The following is a 9,570-nucleotide window of genomic DNA, read 5'->3' on the forward strand; positions in this document are numbered from 1 at the left end:
GGCTGTGGCAGCGCCCATGCACGCAGCAGCTGGATCTCAGTGACAGGTAGGATTAGGAGTCTGGGCGCAGTCCTCCTGACACTGTTCATTTCAACCCCATCGTCTGAGACTTGCTCTCCCGGATAAGATATTCCCCCCGGAGGGCTGCTAGTTCAAGCTAGATGAACTCAATCTTCGCTTCCAATTTACTTCAAGCGTGAAAAGGAAAGCACACAGTGGCACTTTTCCCGCCTCCGACCAGCGCAGGTTTGTTTCCACCAAACAGTCCCAGTTGAATGTCTGCAGCTCACGCACATCAGGCCACATGTTTCAGTTTAAACACAATATTGGCTCTATTTTATTTAATTTTGTTCAAATTAATTATAATTAGTTTTAATTTAAGTGATTTTTTCAGCCGTTTAAATGATATAATTATCACTGGATATCAGCTCAATGCAATTACACTTAATAATAATGATGATAATAATAGTAATAATAACCATCATCATCATAAACAAAGGCTATAGTTTTTCTGAGAAATGTCAGAAAATTTTGAAAATTTTTGTGCTCTGCTGACTTTGTGTTGGATAAAAAATTTCACCAACTGTCACTAAAAAGAAAAATAAATGTGTAATTTAATGGAAAATAGGCAGAATTCAGGTTTCGCGTGTTTCCAGTTCAAACAAAGGCATCATTTTCTGTGGTGAATGCTGATTTATTCTCGCATCTTTTTCCCGTATAATCTATTTCAAACTCTGGACAGTTTATTGTCACACAGCGCTTATATAGGCTACTGCAGAGAACCCACAATCCCATATAAGCCGTTCGCCTGTGTGGTTAATGTTTCAAGTGTAATTTAGTAAAATGAAAACGCACATCAAGCTGATTAAAAAAAAGGAGGCTGGGATATTACAGGAATTTTATCCAACCGATTCAAAGCCAGTCTCCATGAGGCCAGGTGTCCCCTCCATCCATCCATCCATCCATCCATCCATCCATCCATCCATGGTGTACTGTGCATGTGAAGCAAGGGAATCATCTCGTCTTACTTTATTTTCATTATACACTTTTCCCCTCAAGATCATTCAATTTATTCAACTATTCAATTACTCTGATTGTTGGTATCGGGACCCCTTGAGCTGCCCTGGAAAACAATGCAGATAAAAATGCTCTTAACCTGTCAGCAAAGGGCAACACAATTAGAATAATTGACGGATGCAAAATGCAGAAAGGAAAAAAAAAAAAAAAAAAAAAAAAAGATGTGAGCGCGCACATCTGGTTTTGAGGGGCACTAAATGGATGATGCCTTTATTCGTCGTTATAAGAAAACGAGAAAAGAAACGTGAGAATGAAAAAAATATAAAATAATAATAAAAATAATGCACATCTGGATCTATCCAGTTAGACATTTTCAAACAATATTTATGGCAGCAAATATTTAAAGAACAAAATGGCAACAGACGCCATGAACATATAAAAAAGTACAAATATTATATTTTAACTTCCGTGCAATTGTTTACTACAAAACCAACAGTCTCGCACACAGAGAAATTAAAAAAGTCCAATTTTAATTTAACGTCAAATTAACTTTTTCACCCTTAAACAAAAACACAACACAGGAAATAATATAGGCTAATAAATTATATACTAATAATATAAATAATTATTTCAATAATGCAGACTGTGGGAAAGGTGCAGATGACTGATGTTTGAGCCAATATGAGCAAAGTGTCACTTTAAAGGGGGGAGAAGAAGAAGAAGAAAAAAAAAAAAAAAGCTGTAGAGGAAGCAGCTCGGGCAATAATTCACACTGAGGGCGACTCCTTTGCCACCGCCGTTGACCCAGCCACCTCTAATTAGATCTAATATTTCAGTGGACGAGTTCATTGACATCTGCGATTCACAGATCCATCTTACCGAGCGAGGAAGTCAGAAATATAGAAACACATCCATCCTGCAGGGTGAGCAGGCTCACTGTGTATATGGACCATAACACACGTGTGAGGCTGTGTGTCATCCTGCACAATCCCTGGTAGTTTATAGCCTATAAGCACCAGGCCTGGTTGATAATGAGCCCAAACATCACAAATTAAAGAGACTGAATTTAATATGTTTATGCACATATGTATATATATGTATATATACACACACAAAATGTATGTATTAATATTTTTGCACATTATTTTCCATTTTTACAGAAGTGGATCACAGGCAAAGACTGAATGAAGCATCAGATGAGCACAAGAGCAAGAATCATGTTAATTTTGTGAATTGCCAAACAGAAGTTACTATAAAGTAAACAAAAACAAAATGCATTAGACGTCACTGCATTCATATTTTAGAAAATCATGATTTTTAGATGAAGATGTACAGCTGAACAGAACATGATCGTGCAGACCTACCTAATCACCGCAGCTCGTCGGGTGATTTTTTTTTTGTGTCAGACTCATCTTCCTCCTCCTCTTCCTCTTCCTCCTCTTCCTCCTCCGCCATGGCGCCGAGGTTTTGTTCCTGTAGGTTGAGCTGAGAGGCTCAGCAGAGAAACAGCAGCGGTCAGTCCACAAACGCTCTCTCCCCGTCATCCGCAGACAAAACAACATCAGGTAGCGATGGCACCGTGTCCCTAACCATTTGGTCCGAAAGCAGGAGAGGAACAGAGAGAGGGAGAGAGGCAGAAACCTTAGGAGAGAGCACGGAGAAAATTAAATTGCACTTGGGGGGCAAATTCTATTAGGGAATAGTTATTGTCTCCTGACAGCTCCTGTCCATTTGGGTAATTAGTAGAAGAGATTGGTTGAACAAACGAAATCTATTCCCGTCAGAAATGATATTTTCCAATTCTCCTGATTGAACCTGACCCTGTCGTGCTAAGACGAGGCGGTAATAGGCTCATTTGACTCGAATAACTGGTACCACAGTTCAGCCAAGACTGCCTGATAAAAGATAGATTGAGATTTTACAAATAATCTGACAGAGATGTTTAATGCTTTATTTTTAAACACACAGGCAAGGCTAATAAAGGCTGTACTTGTGTATAATAAACTTTTTTTTTTTAAATCCACTTATAATAATAATTGTAATTATTAGTGTTACTATTATAGATATGAGTGAACAAAACTAACTCCAGGAAAACTGCATATTTTGGGACAGAAATTTATTGCAGATCCTAGATGTTCCTTTATATGTTAAAAAGATGATGTGCACTGGGGGTCTTCCTGTAGAAAAAAAGACATTATTCAACTATATTGTCCAGTTTAATTTGAAGTCCTGTGATGCTGCTGGCACTTGCCCCAGTATGTGGTCCCGCATGCTGCCCAGTGCATCCAGACTCCATGACCTTGATGAGATAAACCTTGAAATCCCAGATGCAAAGCTCTTGGTGAAAAAATACTGATAATAATTCATTTGTTTATGAGAGCCATCAGTTCAGTTGTTATGGTGCTTATTGATGCAGAATCCCCTGAAAAATGATGTTTAAATGACCTGATAAAAGTGCACCATAACCTACAACACACACATTTGGCTCTCAAAGCAATGCACATAATTTAATCAGCTTTTACGCAAAATTATACACATGCAAACATTATAGTTTAAGATTTTTCCCCAGCACCTCTTGCTCTTGCTTTGGTACACATAAAATACAACATACAAAGCTCTCCTAAACAACTGTTGTATATATTTTTTTCTTTTAGATTCAGTGAGGATTTCCCTCAAGGCCCTTGAGTTGAGTTGAGTCTGACAGTCTCCCAGAGGAAACCTTCATTTTTTTTTAAAATTGTTGCTGAGATTCTTCAGTTAATGTTACAATTATCAGAAAACTGAACAAGTATTACACGTTTCATTTAAAACCTGACCACCATCTAAATTTTGTCCACAGATCTGAAATTATATCCATGTTTCGCCATTTAAAATTCAAGGATTAAAATCAGATAACCCAAAGCCCTTTTTATTATTGACAAATGATTTTAAAGCTCCTTTCATAAACTTGGGATTTCCATGGAAAGAGGAAGAGGAGTGAATCTTCCCAGTGCAACGACAGGAGCAGTGTTAGCTGAGTGAATTAAAACAATGTGACTGACAAGTGTTGGATCTTCTCCAACTTCATTACCAGAGCACTTCCTGTAAGCTACGGTAACTCTGGAGTAGGGTTTGAGGGTGGGTTTGGGGGGGCTGAGACCAGAATATACTAGAACAGAACAGAGCACAGTATGGTCAGGTTTGTGTTGAAATCAAAATAGTGCAGTCAAGTGTATTATCAAGGCTTAAATGCAGTTGATAGTAGGAGGTTATTGATTCTCGGGGCTTCCCCTCCTCCCCCATGTCCTCGCTTCTTCACTCTGCTGTGCACAGATGAACTGTACGGACTTCCAACTGGCTAAAATCAAAGATACCTCTCCTTTCAGTCATGCAGAGCCAAACACATAAAACAGTACTCACAAACCAATAAGAGAGGGTGAGGAGTTACACAACTAAAGGTCAGACAGAAACTAACACTATTCTGGGACCGACCAGTGCTTCTTAGTGTGTCTCCCAGTTTCATTTGGTTGAACACTGGCTGACTGACAATCCAGTAAAGTGACAGTTTCCTCCCGTTCCTGTTGGTGGGAGCAGCAGCCCAACATGCTGACAGTGAGATGAGATGTTTGGTAGGTGGTGAGCAGCAGATGAGTGTCCACATGAAAGGGGGAGGGACTGCAGCAGTAAAATGAGATGGATCTGACCCTACTTGACTCCTGCCTTTAAGAGGCTGAATGTTGAAACTGAAAGGGGATCTGGCTTAGTTTGGATGTGATATATAACAATACCATATATTAACCTCTTTTTCATAATTTATTCACCCCCCCCCACCCCACCCTCCCTCCCTCCTCCCTCTGTCCACAGCAGGAAGCTTTATAGTATTATTAAAGTCAGAAAGAGAGATGACAGAAAAATGCATCAAGCCCCTCCTGCATTTTAATATCAATACCGGAGGGGTAATAAACATTGAGGCAGAGAGCATACAGGAGAGGAGCGACTATAAAACCCTACATTGTCTAATTTATGGAAGACAACAACAGGGCAGCAAGGTGAGGTTTTTACCCTTCAGTCTCTGCTTTCATAACACAACAACGTCTCAGTGCACAACATTTGTTTTCGACAATGCAAACATGTGCAAAGAAAGTTTTGAAGAAAGTAATCGGGTCTTTTCGAGTACCAGAGTGGCTCATATTGTAGCAGGAGGATTGATGATAGACGGGGCAATTTGTGTAAACAGGTAATGTTTCTCGTAAAAGACAGTTGAGTGAGGCAAACTAGGGGTAAAAATCTTGTCTTTTGGCAACCATGTTTTGCATGACAACAAAATAATCTCGCTTCAAGGTCCATTTTGCTGAAGATCTTCATCTGCAGATGGAGTTTGTTAGCTTGTCATGGAATTGTAGATGTTCACATTTCCATTTTTTCTCATTCATACTGGCTTGAGCTTCAAAATTCATCCTTGACCTTGGAAATAGCAGGTGACAAAGGCAGAAGTTGTAACTGAGTATTCCTTTAAAGGACATGTTCACAATGTTTCAAGTCTGTCTTAAAACAACAGTCAGGTGCCAAAATGAACAATGAAATAGGTTTTTCATGCTGTAATCATTCCTCTTTTTCATACTGACCGTTAGAGTACCCTTCATAAAGCACTTACAATGTGAGTGATGGGGTGCAAAATCCACAAGTCTCCTTCTGTGCAAAAATGTATTTAAAAGTTTGTCTGAAGCTTATATGAAGCTTCATTTGTCAATTGAGTCAAATCAAGATATGATAGATATTATAGATATCTTTCACCTTTACAGTCTTTTTAGTGCTAAAGTCCTTTTCTTTTGTTTCTATACTTCCACCGCAGCTCACAAGTGAAGCAATGTCCTAGGAAAAACAAAGAGGGAATTTTATACTAAAGAGATTAAATGTGGCAGATATCCACTTGATGTGACTAACTCAGACTGCTGAAGCCTCATGTAAGCTTTAAATGCATTTTTGCAAAAGAAAAGAACAACCCATGTGGACACACTGTGGATTTTGCCCGCCATCACTTACAATGAAAGCTTTCGTATGGGCACCTGACTGTTGCTCTAAGACAGACTTAACTAACTGTAAACCTATCCTTTAAGACTGTAATCTGCAACTCCAACAGTGTAGACAAATAAGACACAGAAAGAAACCTTAAATCTTCTTTATTGTTCACAGGCAAGTGACAAATTAAAGAAATGCCTGAATAAATTAGTGGAGAAACACAACAAAGGTCAGGTCTTATGTTTTTGTTCTAGCCTATCTAATGCTTGGATTATGTAGGCCTATATTATTATTTATATTTTCATATGGACCCTAGGTAGAGGGGGATCCATAATAAACAATTGACTAGGGACGCACTGCAATTTGATTAGATTCCTGCTTTGGACCATTGCAGCTCTCTCCCCATTTACTGTCATCTCTCTCTACTGTAGCTATCTAATAAAGGCGTAAAAAGGGGTCACCAAACCGTTTGATGAGTATGACAATTATGTGAATTGTACTATACTATGGTCTTCACAGATGACCAGATTTTGGATCAACATATTAGACAGCACTCTCTACCACTTGCTGCCTTCAAATGGAACTCGTGAGTTCGTGGTTACGACATGGTTAGTTGTCTACACCATAGTGTAGACGATAGTGTACACGATATGTTTTGCGTTCAAGTGGTTAAGTCATGAGAACACCGCTGCCAGGCAACATGGACGCCAAAAGACTCCTCGTTGTTCTCGTCGGCGTGTAGAAACCGCCAAAGCTAACAATTTAGCTAGCGAACGAGCGAGTTACGTAATGCAGGAAATGCAAAGGCATAGTGACAGAGCAAAAAGAGGGGACCGTTGGGGATATAAACATTTTCCTCAAACACATTAAAAAAAATAAGAAAAACGCTATACGACTAAAATTAAAAATATATTAACTTACCATCCAAAGAAAGATGAAACTTCCATGGCGTCGGTCATTTCTGAAAACGTCGACAACTTGAACTCGGCGCTTTCAGAAAATTTCCACTTCCCGAAAAAACAACAAACACAACCGAAAAACATGGTAAACACCACCCCATTTGAAGGCAGCAACTATCTTCAAAACACCAAATGTGAAAATATATCTTTTGGCCTCTCTGTAAAACAGCAGTTGGTTTCAGTTGTGTGTGCTGTTGCTAGTAGCAACCCCTACTGTTACTGTTACCCCTACTGTACAGTTCTGTAGCAACACTTTCTTGCTTACAAATGATGCAAACTGATATTGTTCAGTTAGCTAACCATTTATTCAGATTTTCTTTTGTCAGATTTGTGACCATAGCAAATATTTACAGTCATCTTTTATGTACTTGCACTTGTTGCAGCATTATCTGTCTTTTTTCGTCTCTTTTTTTATCATGCTAAGCCTACTAGCTTTCTGAGGCTAATGTGTTTTCAATACGACTTTCTTAAGTAACTGTTAATTTACTGTTGAGCTAAATGTTGACGTTATAAAAGGTTAATCTTTTTTAATTTTATTTTTGTGAAAGCTATGTTATCAACTTTACTATATTACCAAATTAATAACTGTGTTGTATGGGGACTTATGTTTATTTTTCACTGAGGATACTGGTGTTTCTTCCTCAAAGGAGAGACAGTTTTTTTTTTTTTTAACTTGTTACTGTACTTAATTTTGTAATTCATTATTACAATACCTTTGGTCTAACTCTTTTTTTACATCTGATCATTGAATTTGTTGTGTTATATCCAATGCAATTCAGTTTCACAGTTGCCTAAGTATAACTTCAAAGGCCAACTGCTGTCCAGCTGCATAGCAGTGCACCGAGTGGCCTTACGACACCTTACTATGACAGTTGATGTTGTTTTTTCCTTTGTCACCAGTCTGTCTATCTAAATGTCCTTAGTTCTATGTTTCATCCTATCAGCAGGAATGACCCTCAAATTAAATCCCTTGTGCATGTAGACTAGATAAAAATTCTGCTTCTAGATTCAGATAGAAGAGTAAAACACCTCTGAATGTGACTTGATTTGGATCTGAAGTCTCTGTCCTCAGTGTGAACCGCACCCCTTGGCCTTGGCAAAGCTGCAGACTGATATTACATAGCTGCCAACTTCCTCATTAACCGTCATTAGTCATCATTAGTTTGCAGCTCACTGAGGCTCAAGGCACTTGATAAAGGGCTTCTGTAGAGTAAGCAGCACAAAGCATCGCTGACTCCAGTCCTATAACAAACACAGGTAGTCATTTAAACAGATTAACAGATCAGTTGTCTGGGAGAAGAGTACTTAAACCAAAAGACAATTAATAATTTAAATAGAAATATGACTGCCCAAAATCAGAAAAGGCAAACAAAAAACAGCAGTGCATTCCATGATAGAGACAAATAATACAAAACACACATAAAAGTTTGAGAAGGAGACATAATTCCTCCTTTAGTTTGACATTTTCTCGACAACAACAAAAAACAGCAACACATATTAAAATTTGTCAGATGATATATTGGATAATGTTTGAAAAGGGAAAATAAATAACATGCAGAGGCATCCCTGTGACAAACTGTGCTTTTCTCAATCCATCCTGGCAATCACAATGTGTCATTGGGGGTCCAATTCAAAGTATCTGAGAGTTTGATTAAGTTTAATGATTAAGATTAAACACGACTGCTCAGGCTTGATGCTCCTCTCCTTTAATGAAGGCTATTAATCAGCATATTGTGTGTGTGTGTGTTTGTGTATTTGTGTGTGTGTGTTTTCAGAGGAATCGACTGCCTTAACCATTTCACCATCAAAACCTGTCATACTGATGATGCTGAAAACGTGGTTTGGATCAAGTGATGGAGTGGGGTCTGGGATGAGATCAGAGTGTGTATATACTGTATACTGTGTGTGTGTGTGTGTGTGTGTGTGTATGACAGGTAGGTAAGGGGCAGGAGTCAAGGGAATTCAAGCCAATGTTCCAGGAAAACACAAAGCTCAAGATCAACCATTGGTTGTCCTTCAGATGGGCTTGTTGTAATCCGGGCGACATCAAACCCTCGTCCATCCATCCATCCATTTATCCCTCACACACTGCTCCCTCTTTCATCAACCTCACCCAAACCCTCTCTCCCATGTTTGCTGTCCCAGAGGGTCCACTTCTGCCCGCCCCCAGAGGAGCCCACCTCCAAGTGTGTGAGGGAAGAAGCCCCACAAAAGCCGATTGCGTTTTAATAAAGTTTATTATCTGCAGGGAGCTAATCCTCAAGGGTAATCTCTCCCTTCTAGTCCTAAAGGAAAGCTGGATTACTCACTTGCTATAATCCCAATGAAATTGTTAGGATTTAGCTTGCGCTGCATAGCAGATGGCAACAGGCTTTTTCCTTCAACCTTGGGTGCTTTAACCCGCTATTTCTACATGCAACACCCTGCTCCTCCTTGCCTCATGTCCTGGTAGTCTTGGGTCAAAACAAAAAGACAAACAAAAACTTGTTATTCATAAGCATAAAATGAATAACACCTGAGAGGTTCAGTAAACATATTTTGACATCTGAGACAATACACATGGCATTGAGGTTCAACCCTTCCTTGTAAATTCACC

The 9,570-nt window shown here is 39.0% G+C and overlaps 1 long non-coding RNA gene across 2 annotated transcripts; it reads right to left on the reverse strand.

Annotated features, from left to right (window-relative positions):
• Positions 1-580: 580 nt before the first annotated feature.
• On the reverse strand, positions 581-7,533 carry LOC137187804 (uncharacterized). 2 transcript variants are annotated; one of them, XR_010929283.1, is made up of 3 exons: positions 6,937-7,533; positions 2,382-2,602; positions 581-2,038 (listed from the first exon to the last, which is right to left on the reverse strand). It is a non-coding gene; the product is annotated as an uncharacterized lncRNA (long non-coding RNA). The 2 variants fall into 2 exon arrangements; XR_010929282.1 differs by lacking the exon at positions 581-2,038 and adding an exon at positions 2,069-2,267 and having other exon boundaries at positions 6,937-7,532.
• Positions 7,534-9,570: the final 2,037 nt, after the last annotated feature.

The sequence above is a fragment of the Thunnus thynnus genome, chromosome 8, assembly GCF_963924715.1.
Source record: "Thunnus thynnus chromosome 8, fThuThy2.1, whole genome shotgun sequence".
NCBI classification, from domain to species: Eukaryota; Metazoa; Chordata; class Actinopteri; order Scombriformes; family Scombridae; genus Thunnus; species Thunnus thynnus.